General features: G+C 33.3%; 1 protein-coding gene across 2 annotated transcripts in view; it reads right to left on the bottom strand.

Annotated features, from left to right (window-relative positions):
* The window catches only part of LOC108596896 (protein unzipped), a 33156-nt gene that overhangs the window by 20212 nt on the left and 522 nt on the right, over nucleotides 1-12422 (bottom strand). For both annotated transcript variants that reach the window (XM_017983085.1, XM_017983086.1), the window contains exon 2: nucleotides 12192-12229. The gene's annotated coding sequence lies outside the window, so the exon portion shown is untranslated. The remainder of the gene's footprint in view (nucleotides 1-12191; nucleotides 12230-12422) is intronic.

The raw sequence follows: 12422 nt of genomic DNA, 5'->3' as shown, positions 1-12422 counted from the left end.
TTTAGCATTGACAATGGGGCTATAAACCAATTCCATAGCAAGTTTCTATGTTAACGGAACTAATTAGCTAATAAATTATATTGCCAGACAGACACAACAATAAATTTGTTTAGCAGCAAAACAAAACAGCTCAAATTTATTGTTTATAATTTAGTAGATTAGATCTATGCAGGCTTTGTTATTAATTTAATTGTTATGCTCAAATAAATTTAGTTTTAAATTTATAAATCAAGTGTAGCATAAATTATGATTTATAAATTTAATAGCAAAAATAATTTAAGAGACTTGGTTTTAAATTATTTTCCTTATTGAAAACATTTTATTTAAATTTATAGTTAAACTAAAATGTCTGCTAAACTGGCAGACTTAGTTTTTAATTATTTTGCTTAATAGAAACATTTCTATTCAAAACATTTAGTTAAGCTCAACTAGAATTTAGTTTTATAGACTTAGTTTTTAATTATTTTGCTTCAAAGAAACACAAAACAAAGCAAATTTATTGTTCATAATTTAGTAGATTATATCTATGCAGGCTTTGTTTAATAATTTAATTGCTATGCTGCAAAGACTTTAGTTTGAAATTTATAAATCAAGTGTAGCATAAGTTATGATTTATTAATTTATTAGCTTAGCAGCGCTTTGGGCAAAAATAATTTAGAGCACTTTTATTTCTGCTTAAGCATTTCATTAAGTTAAACTAGCAGTCTTAGTTTTATTTATTTCTATTTAAACATTTAATTAAGCAAAACTAGACAACTTGGTTTTTAATTATTTTGCTTATTAGAAAAAATTCTATTTAATCATTTAATTAGGCTAAACTTAAAGAATTCTTTCTTAGTTTCTATTTAAACATTTAATTTGCCTAAACTAATTTCCAGCATATTTGTTATTTACTTTAATGAAACTAAACTAATTTGCAGTTTATGCTTTTCATTAAACAAAAGCAGCCATAAAAGCGATCAAGCCTCTTTTTTCGCATTGACAAGATTAATCCATTTACTGCCTTTGGGGGCATAAACATATATTTGGCTAATTAATTATATGCACATCTAAAACCTTTTTTAGTGTGGGCCATTAAAATATGCAGAGAAAAAGCCACAAATCAGGCGCTAACCAACGTTAACGTTAACCCGTTAGTCTAACCACAAAATGGCCGCCATTAAGCTGTGAAGAGTTCATAAATTTCTGCAGCAAAACTTTAGCCACACAGTGACTGCCATAAATGATTGACAAACGTCAGAGAGAGAGAGAAATTTGTTTGCGGTTTTTGGCGCGACGCACCCAAAATAATGTTTAAGGCTTGTCCGAATGCTTACATAAGCAACTGTTACACTCTTTTTATAACTAACTTTTGTTAATTAAGCGCTTTTGTTGTTATTTTTCTAAGACTAATTGCAGCAACGCCTACGCTTAAGTTGAAGATGTAGATACGTAACTTTTCGATTGTTTGGCGACATACTTATTGCATGCACTGTATGTGGCTGTGTCTGCGTCGGTGTGTGCGGAAGTTCATTATTTAGTTTTGCCAGCAAATAAACAAACAAACGGCATTTTAATTGAGCTGACAGTTGTTGGTCTCTGCTCTCGATTGTAGGTGAGTTCAAAGGCAAGGAGCACTTGTCGCTGCTGCTGCCTCAGGCATGAGCTCATAGCTAAACAATTGCACTTGTTCGCCTTCGCCTTGTTGTTGCTGCTGGGCGTGGCAGCTTGTTTATTGAGTTATGCAGAGCATTTGTGCTAAAGTGCGGACAAGACTCTGCTTGAACTTTTAGATTGAGATTAGTTGAGTTGCATGCCACAAGGATGACAACAAGCTAAGCTTGTTCAATGGACAATTGACATGCTTAGCACAGTTGATAAAAATTGTTTATAAATATTGTCAAAGCAATTTGCTAACAGCTGCAGTCACTAGAAGTTGCATTAAAATTGAATTTTATGAAAGGAAAAACTCAGCAGCAAAATTAATATTCAGCTTGGAAAAGAATTTCAGTTCAAGCTGACTTAAGTTGCAAAAAGTTTAAAATCGTTTATAACTATGATGCTTAGCACACTTCATAAAAATATATTTATAAATATTGCTAAGCAATTTGCTAACAGCTGCAGTCACTAGAAGTTGATTGCAAATTGCATTTTATGCAAGAAATTAACTCAACAGCAAAATCAGCAAAATTCAAATTTAGTTTAGACAAAATTTCAGTTGAAGATGAATTCAGACTTAAATCTTTTATAACTATGATACTTAGCAGGCTTAATAAAATATATTTTTAAAGCACTTTGCTAACAGCTTTATTCACTATAAGGTGAATTCAAGTTAAATTTTATGCAAGGAAACATCAAAATTCCAATTCGGATATTGGAAAACAAAAATATTTAAGCTCAAAGTGAATTAAGTTCCAAAGAGACTTAAATCTTTTATATCTATCTATTTATCTAACTATATATCTATCTATTTATCTATCTATTTATATATTTATCTATTTATCTATCTATCTATCTATCTATTTATATATCTATCTATATATCTATTTATATATCTATATATTTATTTATCTATCTATATATTTATTTATCTATTTCAAAGCACAGCTTCATTCACTATCAATTCTTAACTTAATTCAAATTGCATTTTATTTTATTAAATTAACTCAACAAAGTTCAAGATGCATTATATGCCAAAATGATTTAAATCTTTTATATAGCCGATATATATAAAAACTAAGCTTGCTTGCCAGACTCTTAATGGCTACATTTCAATCCTTTTGTCTGCTTTATTTTTATTCACAAATTCTTTTCTTTTTTCTTTGCCTTTTGTTGTGATTTGTGCGGTTGCTACTTGTTACCAACCACAAATTCAATCAAGAGCCATGCACGCATACATATGTGAGTGAGGCATAAATCAATAAGTAGACAATTGCACTGACCCAGTCCATTAGGCCAAGGAAGCTAAATTATAGCCTAGAGCCTGGGCCAGAGCCAATTATGAGTACAGTTAGCCAATGTGGCGCAACAATTGTTGGAAAATTGAAGCCAAGAGCAGCAAACAAAAGCTACAGTCAACACGCATTAAGAGTGCTAGTGTATGCATGCTAGAGCTGGAATGCTTAGCGTATATACACTGTAGTTGTACACAGCAAGAAAAGTTAGGCATAGAGCGACAGAATTTAAGCAGCAACTTGAGAGTGAAATAATTGAATTTTTGAAGCGTATGCTGTAATATAAATAAATATATTACATCAGTGAAATATGTAATATATCTTATATCTTCTATAAACTAAGCTTTAAATATATTATTGATATGCAATAATCTACGCTTGTTTTCTATTCTTACAATGCACATGCAACTCTAGAAAACTGAGCGGACTATATGACAAATCGGACTAATAAACATTTAATGCCTAAGCGAAAGCATATAAATTACTAAAATAACACAAGCATTAAATTAAAAATACACATATATTTATGTCCCAAAGACTTTTTAAAGTTAATGCAATATTTTTATAAGTTTGCATTAGATTATTATATATTTTGTTAGTAGTTCAAAACACTGTTGCCAGGTGATATGCTAGATTGAGGAAAAAATAAGGTAGAATAAGCCTAGCACCGAAAATTATTCATTATTCATTCAATTATGTAGACTATTTGTAATTCTATAAGCTATTGCTATTTCATTTTCAAAAAAAAGCTAGATCTATCTAATATGGATTCGTTTTGTTAGACGTATACTTATTTTTTGGAAAAAAATGCATCCACATAGACTAATTTTCCTCAGGTATATCTCAACTTAAACACTTTAATTTGAAAACAGCTTTAAAAATCTCATATCCTAATTCAACTTCAAGCTACTGGCTTATCTAACACTTATTTTTTTCTGTGTATTCAAACTGCGTACATTTAATTTGCAGCGACAAGAAGTCCACATGCCAGCCAGGATACACACACGTCGTTGTCAAGTGTCCAGGCAACATACAACACAAATACATGTAAGCAAAAAAAGCAAACAACAAATGTATGTACATGACATGGACATGGACATGGGGACGACATGGCGCCAACAACAATTGAGTGTCCGTTTTAGAGCTTAGGCGCCATTCAAATTGCTACCGCCCCCACGCCCCCCTCTAACGCTTTGAAGTGCTTGGGAGCTGTTGCTATTGATTTTGCCCCTTCAGCTGCAGTTTGCTTATCACAAAAGCTTAAGCAACGCTTATCACGAAGAGCAGCTCAAATTTCATGTGCAGACGCAAACTGCAATTCAGCATAAAAAATAAACTTGTGGTTTGGGGGGCGTGGCTGCGCATCGAATTTACAGCCGCTGGGGCGCTAAATTGTGGCTGAACACACAGACAGACGAACAGACTTTAAATTTAGCGTAAACTTTTCTTTGCTCACTCCTTTTGCCTGCAAGAAAAGTGAAAGAAAATCTTTGGCTCTGAGTCTTTTGTTGTATTCACAACATTTGCGGCATTTGCAGCTGACATAAAGCCGTTTACCGTTAACCATTGCCGCCGCCAGTTGTAAATAATGGTGCAAGTTGAATGCGCCACAAAGTGCGGCAAAGCTCAAGGGGGGCGGCAGTTTAGCGCTTTTGGCATATTGATAAACCTTTTATTCAAAGTTAAAATGGTAGCAGCTGTTGTAACAATTGAAGTTAAAGCGGTTATTGATTTTTTTCTGTTGCTTACAATTGCATTGGCACTTTGAAGTTTAAGCTTAATTTGAATTATAAGAAAAACGATGTAAAATATAAATCTATTAAAAATTTTCTAGCATTTATCCGAATAGCTGCAAATTCATTTAAATATTTTTGAAGCATTTTGATTTCTAATAAATTGGTTTAAGTATTTTACAAATTATTTGTAGTTAAGCTACAGAGTTATTATTAGCAATATAAATTATTTTTTTTAAATACATTTACATTTACAGTTACATTTTAAATGTTTATTAAATATTGAAAAATACCTGAATTAATTGGAAGAGTTTATTTTTGAAATATTTTTAAAACATTTGGCTAACTGCACATTAATAATTTATTAATAAAACAAACAAAAGCAGCTTAAATTATTTTTTAAAAATATAATTCTATAGCAATTATTCTCACACAAGTGTCAACAATCAAAACCTGTTGAAGTTTTAGCGTTAATGTTAAATTTTAAGTAGTATCTGACTTAATTAGAATATAAATGTTTTACCAACATTTTGCTAACTGCATATTAATAATTTGTTAATAATTAACAGAAGCAATTTAAATAATTTTTTAAAAATATAATTCCATACCAGTAAGCTAAATCCATTAAAGTTTCAGCTTTAGTGTTAAATTTCATATTGAAAAATATGCGAATTAATTTGAACTTGCGCATAAAATTTTTTGTTTTCATATTTTTCAAACAATTGGGTAACTGCACATTTTATTTAAATATTTTTGTAGCTTATACTAGAATTTTAAAGTCAATTTATGTAATATTTTAACAATATAAAATCACCCAACTGCTAACCAAGCTATGTATTCATTATAATCAACAATCAAACAATCGCTTAACCCCTTAAAGCGCTTTTCAGTCTAAACTGTTTACGCTTTTGAAGCAAACTTGAAGCTCAAAAGCAACAAGCTCAAAACAAAATGTAAATTTCAAAGGCAACCCGCCACCCCACCCACCCACAACATACGTCGCCTGGAGTGTCGAGTATGTTAATTGCCGGCATGCTAAGCATGTGACCTCTTGCAACGAATACAAAAAACAAAAAGGGAGTCGCCCCCACAAGTAGAAAAACCAAACTGCAAGCCAATAAACCCAACACAGTAATAATAATAATAATAATGAAAATAAAAACAAAAGGCAATGTGGGTAATTTTGAAATTTATGGCAAGGTAAGATGCAAGGGGTGGTTTTTATTTAATGCACCGCAGGATACGATACGGACGCATGCAGGACATAAATATATCGACGAAAACGGTGTCGAGAAATTTCACGCAAAATAACAATTTTGTCACCGAAGCGGCGACTTTCGTTTCGTTTCGAGTGGTAGAAATTAATTTTATGTGCCTGTGTTGTTTGTTTGTTTACAGAACGTGTTGTAATTGCTGGCGGGATAGGATCAGGACACTTTTTGCTGGCTGGCTGCGAACGCATTTGTGGGATTCCATTTCAAATGGGCGCCTGCGGCGTTTGTCCATGTGCTGGGAAAATCGCAGCCAAAAGTCAACAAACCGTAACCGTCTCGTCGACTCGACTCTGCTGCATGCCACACAAAACCCAAAGCAACAACAACAAAGCTCAGCGGATTTTGGCACTTGCTCTGTATATAAAACGGAAATTTCATAATTTCCACACGCAACGGAAATGCACCAAAAAAATGAAAGCATCTCGCTGGCATGAAACTCAAAATGAAGACATTAAATCAACAAATGTAAGAGATATATTTGTATTTATGAGAACCTCATATATATTATGAGCTCAAGCGGAAGCAGCTCAATTGACAGTTTAAAGCTGTGGCCAGGCAGCAATTTAAAAATGACTTTAAGTTAAATACTTGGGCTAAAAATAAAGATTGCATTAATATAAATAAAGCTTAAGGCGAGTTTGCAGCTTAAATTAAATAACTGTATATTTTTTTTCAATGATTTTTGTTACTACAAACACCAATAAAATTTTTTTTTTTTAATTTTAGCCAAATAAATTCCTTTATATGGAATTAAATTCTGATTTTTTTTTAGGTAGATTTTTATGAATAAATATCTGATCTTAAGTTAAATATCTGACCAAAAACATTTTTAAGATATAAGTAATAACAATTATCAATGTTTTATAAATTTTATAAAAATATTTTCTTTAATTTCCAATTGCAATTTCAGCGTTTGCTTAAATTGAATAACTGATCTCAAACATTTTAAAAAGGTTTGGAATTTTTTGTTAATGTAAGTAACCATTTATTTATTTATTTTTTTTAAATTCTATGCAAATATTTTCTTTCATATTTAATTAAATTTGTATTTTCTAGCTATGATAAATAATGATGCCTGAACTAAAACATTTTTAAGATATACATAATTATAAAAATATTTTCTTTAATTTCCAATTGCAATTTCAGCTTTTGAGCTTAAATTAAATAACTGATCTCAAAAATGTAGAAAAGTATAGAGTTTTGTTAATGCAAATAGCAATTTAATTCTTTTTTTTTAAATTTTAGATTTGTTACATATACAATTAAAATTATATTTTAAGCTAGCTGTATTTTTATAAATAAATAATTGATGCCTGATGCACTTCATAATAATTATCAATTTCTTGTTTTAGAAATTTTATAAAAATATTTGCCACAATTTCCAATTGCTTTGCCAATTAGTTTTCAGCTTGAGCACTGTGCCTTGCCTAATATTTTAGCCAGCAGTGTGCCCAAGAACTGAGTTCATTGCGAGCATCAACTTCACGAATAGGCGAACAAAACAGAAACCAAAAACAGTAATAGAAGAAACGCGGCGTGCATAGAGAATGAAATAGAAAATAAATAATAAAATAAAATAAGCGCATGCCAACCCCTGTCTACGAAAAGGACGCGCGCTCTTCCTCTCCCTCTCCCTCTCCGATGAGCCTCTCACGCGCGCGTTGACGTTGTTGTCTCTAACCTTCCGCCGCTTTCCCTACAACCCCCTGAGCAGACCAAACTGGTCGCATGTCCTGCCTGCCTGCTGCTCCTGTTGTCTGGCCAAAAAAGTAGCAGAGTAAATGATTTCAGCGTGGCATGAGTTGGAATGCTGCGTTAGTAAGTGAGGCGGCAGACAGAGCGACAGCCGAAAAGCAGTGTAAACCACCCCAGCTCAGCAGCAAGGACAATGCCACCGAGCAGCAGCAGCAGCTGCTGCGTTGCCAGCAGCTCCTTTTTAGCTATGTATGTGTGTGTGTGTCTCAGTTGTTAGTTTGCTTGCAGGCATTTTTTGCGTACTTGTCTCTCGACGCGTCGTCATCCACGTCACAGGGCCAAGCTCACGCGCGCCCATACCTAAGGACTCCACAGTCTGTGGCGCACACAAGTCAGCGCAGCCAGCGGCATGTGTTGCTGCCTTTGCCACAGCTACAAAGTAGCTCTTGGTGTGATTCATTCACCCAGTCAAGGAGGAGAGGGGATTGCGCTGCTGATAGCTGAATCATTTGCAGCGTTCCAATTTATGCGGCATCTTGATAGAGACAACTCTAAGCAGCAGCAGCAGCAGCTTAGGCTAAAGATGAAGCCAAACATAACGCTGGGCTTAACTCCGAAGCAAATCTGCAGAGCATTTTGACTAACAAAGTTTCAAAGTTGAAGCAGCAAAAGTAGCGCATTTTATAAAAAAATTACTGTCATGCCAAATGTAATTATTATTAGTATATGTCCGTTACTATATCTCAACTCAATTAAATTTATTCATATGAGCAGCATTTGCGCTCAAGAAAATTCTTGCTGATTACTGCAAATTTCCACTTGAGTTTTCTCATCAATGATAATTGACTCATGTGCGGCATTGATGACGACAGCGAAGAGCGCCTCAAGGTCTTTGCCTGACATCACATACGCCACTCAAATTATTCATAACTATGTTGATTAGTATTATATATGCCATACATATCATTTACTCAGCGCTCTCGAAATTGGAATAACTGAAGGGCAAAGCAAAGAGAATCGAGTGTACAACAAATTAAATGCAGTTTAGAAAATTTAGTTGTGGGTGTTGCTTTAGTCACGTTTGGGCATCAACTACATAATGAATCATTTTAAATTAAAGTACTAAGCATAGCATAATCTATTTTCTATTCAAATAAAAATATATAAAAATATGAAATAAGATTTTAGATGCTTCAGCTAGACCAAGCATAGAATACTCTATTTTATATTAAAATAAAAATATATAAAAATATGAAATGAAGCTACATTAAAATTTTAGCTAGACCAGGCATAGGATACTCCATTTTATATACAAATAAAAATATATAAAAATTATAAAATAAAGCTACATTAATTTTAATTGTATACTTATTGTTAGTCTCAATTTAAGAGAAGATTCAATAAAAACAGCAAAGTTTAAAATAAAAAAAAAATTATTTTAATTTAATTAACTCAACGACTGTTCATATTTGTCATTAATTAAATAAAGCAGCTTGGAATTCGTTATTCGCACAATAATTCTTACTTAGTTAATGTCTTCTAATTTAACTTGAGCTATCTGGCAAATTATAAATGGCAGCTCATCAAACTTGGAACATTATTAACCTGACATTATCGCCAAATCACACAAATCAACCCTCGCAGTTCAACAAACGCCCTCAAAAGTTGACCTTTGACAAGCCTGACACCAACTCTAGCTGTTCGTCAAATTGGATATGCTGCTGTCTCCAAGTCCTTGCTCGACTTAAATGCGCATTTCCTTAGCACAAAAACTCAGCGAGGGCGTGAGCGTTGCTGCTAAGTTGGCGCCAGTTAAACAAAAATATACAGAACAACCTACCACAAGCTTTATATATATAGACTATATGTATGTCAGTATCGCGTGCTTGACGCAACTTAATTGAGCGCCAAATGAAATTTTATAATCAACAAACAACAGCCGAAGTCGAGTCGAAAAAACAGCAAAAACAAAAGGCAAATTTATGAGTTTTGTGTGGAGCCAGCGCTGCTATAAAAAGCCAAAAGCAACGACAATGCGACAAAAGTTGTAGCCAAAAGCTATGACTCATAGTCCTTGCGCAGGACTCGATTAACTTGCAAACACAATTTCATATGTTTTGCTAACAAAATGTTCGTGCTTTTGGCTCAGCTGTTTGCATGTGGCTCGAACTAAGTTTTTGATATCCTTTCAACACACACACACACACACACATACACAGACAGCTGTCAGGCGCCATTGTAATGTCATTGAAACCAAATATAAAACAAATACTTGTGCAAGTTGTAAGTTTATATAGCAAACATATGTAGCTAGGGCATAGTTTTGGTTATTGTTAATGATAAGTGGGTGTTGCTATATATGTGTGTGTGTGTGAAACTGACCTCAAATAAAACTATGCGCATGTGTTGGGTTCAATGCCTGTTCAGCATACCCCAGAGACACATTTAAATAAGATATATATTAGCTAAGGGAATACAAATTGCGTTTCATTGGCAGTACTTTTGGGCATAAATATTTTTTAAATACAATAGCAATGAAATAATTGTTTGAAGAATTTTTACTTTAGGTATAGCCATAAAAACGATTGCGTATTGCCTTGAAAATTTGGCGTTTGCTGACAAATCAAATTGTTTTTAATTTTTATTTGTTCGTACATTTAAATAAGATTTATATTAGCTAAGGGAATATTGCCTTGAAATTTTGAAATTTCTATGTCTATTAAATATATATTGCGCTTCATGGGAGAAATTTTATTCAAAAATACACTTTAAATATAATAAAAATATTTTATATAATTTATTTGCATTTTTTTTTAAAGAATTTCTACTATACAAATTCCATATTGCCTTGAACACTCCTGATCTTATAGCTATTAATATTGCTGACAAATCAAATTGTTTTTATTCTTCTTTGTTCGTACATTTAAATAAGATTTATATAAGCTAAGGGAACACAAATTGCGTTTCACGGCAGAATTTTTTGTTTTCCAAAATATACTTTAAATATAATAAAAAATATTTTATATAATTTCTTTGCATTTTATGAATAATTTCTAGTATAGAAATAACCTTAAAAAGTTACATACTGCCTTGAAAATTAAATTTTTATAGCTATTAATATATATAGCGCTTCATGGCTTCATATTCCAAAATACACTTTAAATAAAAATAAATTATATAGTTTCTTTGCATTTTTTTTTTTTATTTCTACTGTAGAAATAGCCTTAAAAAGTTACATATTGCGCCTTGAAAATTCCTGATTTTATAGTTATTAATTTAGCTGACAAATCAAATTGTTGCGCCAAAGCTTTTTCATTCTTCTTTATTCATTCTTTCTTCTAAGCTGATTACACATATGTGCGCGCTTCCAAGTAACTGCGTCTAATTAGCTCAACAATAATTTATTCAATTTGCGCTTAATCCTAAGCTCATAGACAGCGACTCAGTGCAGTTCGAGCTTAATATATATTTTTACTTTCGCTGGCCGTTGTTGATTGAAAACACACACACACACGCCCACACAATAAGCCAACAACTGTTTGGGGCTAGGACCCAAAGCGGCTTAGCTGCTTGAACCCACAAACCGCACTTAACTTGCAAGAGCCAAAAGGGCTCAAAAGTTGAACCAACAACTGGCGCCATTAAGTGTGCATTGTTTTCGTCTTTTTTTCAATTGACTACAAAAAAAAATTATATAAAAAAGTTAACAAAGGGCAAGCAAGTTCAGTTTTTTTTGTTACCTGGCAAACTTTTGCTGCAAAAACTTGGGCAATATATAAAAATTATCGCTGCTTGGTAATCAAGCATCCCCAAATTTAGTAGTTGCTGCTCCAAAATAAAAAAGGGACAAAAAATAAAACTAAATCGAATTTACAGTGCATTCAACTTGTATATCAATAAAAATCGATTTGGCCTCCAACACGGAAGCAGTTTGTTCACTTGCTCCCAAACTTCCAAACTCCCCTCTACCCCCCTGCTAGCCACTTGAAGTTACCCCCCTTGGCATGCTTATTAGGTCGAACGTGCCTTGTCACGAGACGCGCCGAGAGGCAAATTGTCTGCAAACGGTTTCCGGCCTGGCCTAAAGGCACACACTCCCACCCCCACCCCGCCCCTCCCCTCTACACACCGCTTGAGCCAACAGTTTTCTGGTTATTTGATGGCGCAATAAAAGCCTTTGATTATGATGTTCTCGTATTCCTTTGAGGACCAAGCCAAACCTCCCCAAAACTTGTAATTTTATTTTTTGCACACTTTCCTCTCGCTGCTCTTGTTGTTGTTGTTGTGCAGTCTGCTGGCTGTCTGGTGTTTCATTATTTACAGCCAAGAAACAAAGTGAAAAACAACACGCAGAAAAAAAAGCACATTTGCAGTTTAATTTATGGCAAGTTAACTTCTTCCGAAAAGGAAGAGCAACTGCCTGTGCCAAGGAAATTTTAGCACGCATTAAAAATTCATTAGCTAAACCAACTTTGAAGTCTTTTTAATGTCCTCAGCAATGCAATTTGCTTAAGAGAAACACAAACTTAATCTAATAAATTTAATTTCAAGCTTACCTTAAAGTTGTTTGCTTAAGCAAATTTATACACGCGTGCTAAAAAATTTAAAAAACACAAAACTTGTTTAGAATAAGAATTGAAATTAAAACGCGAGCAAAAAAAAATAAGAGCGCACGCATTGAAACTGGGATAACAAACGGAGCAAACGAATGGCCTTGTGCTCGTCTCTTTTGCCCCACAGCCTATTAACAGTTAAGAGAGCGCAAGAGTGTGAGTGTGAGCAATATG

This window comes from Drosophila busckii, chromosome 2R, assembly GCF_011750605.1.
Source record: "Drosophila busckii strain San Diego stock center, stock number 13000-0081.31 chromosome 2R, ASM1175060v1, whole genome shotgun sequence".
In the NCBI taxonomy this organism is placed as follows: Eukaryota; Metazoa; Arthropoda; class Insecta; order Diptera; family Drosophilidae; genus Drosophila; species Drosophila busckii.
The sequence above is the reverse complement of the archived record's forward strand: the minus strand, read 5'-3'. Positions and strand labels throughout refer to the sequence as shown.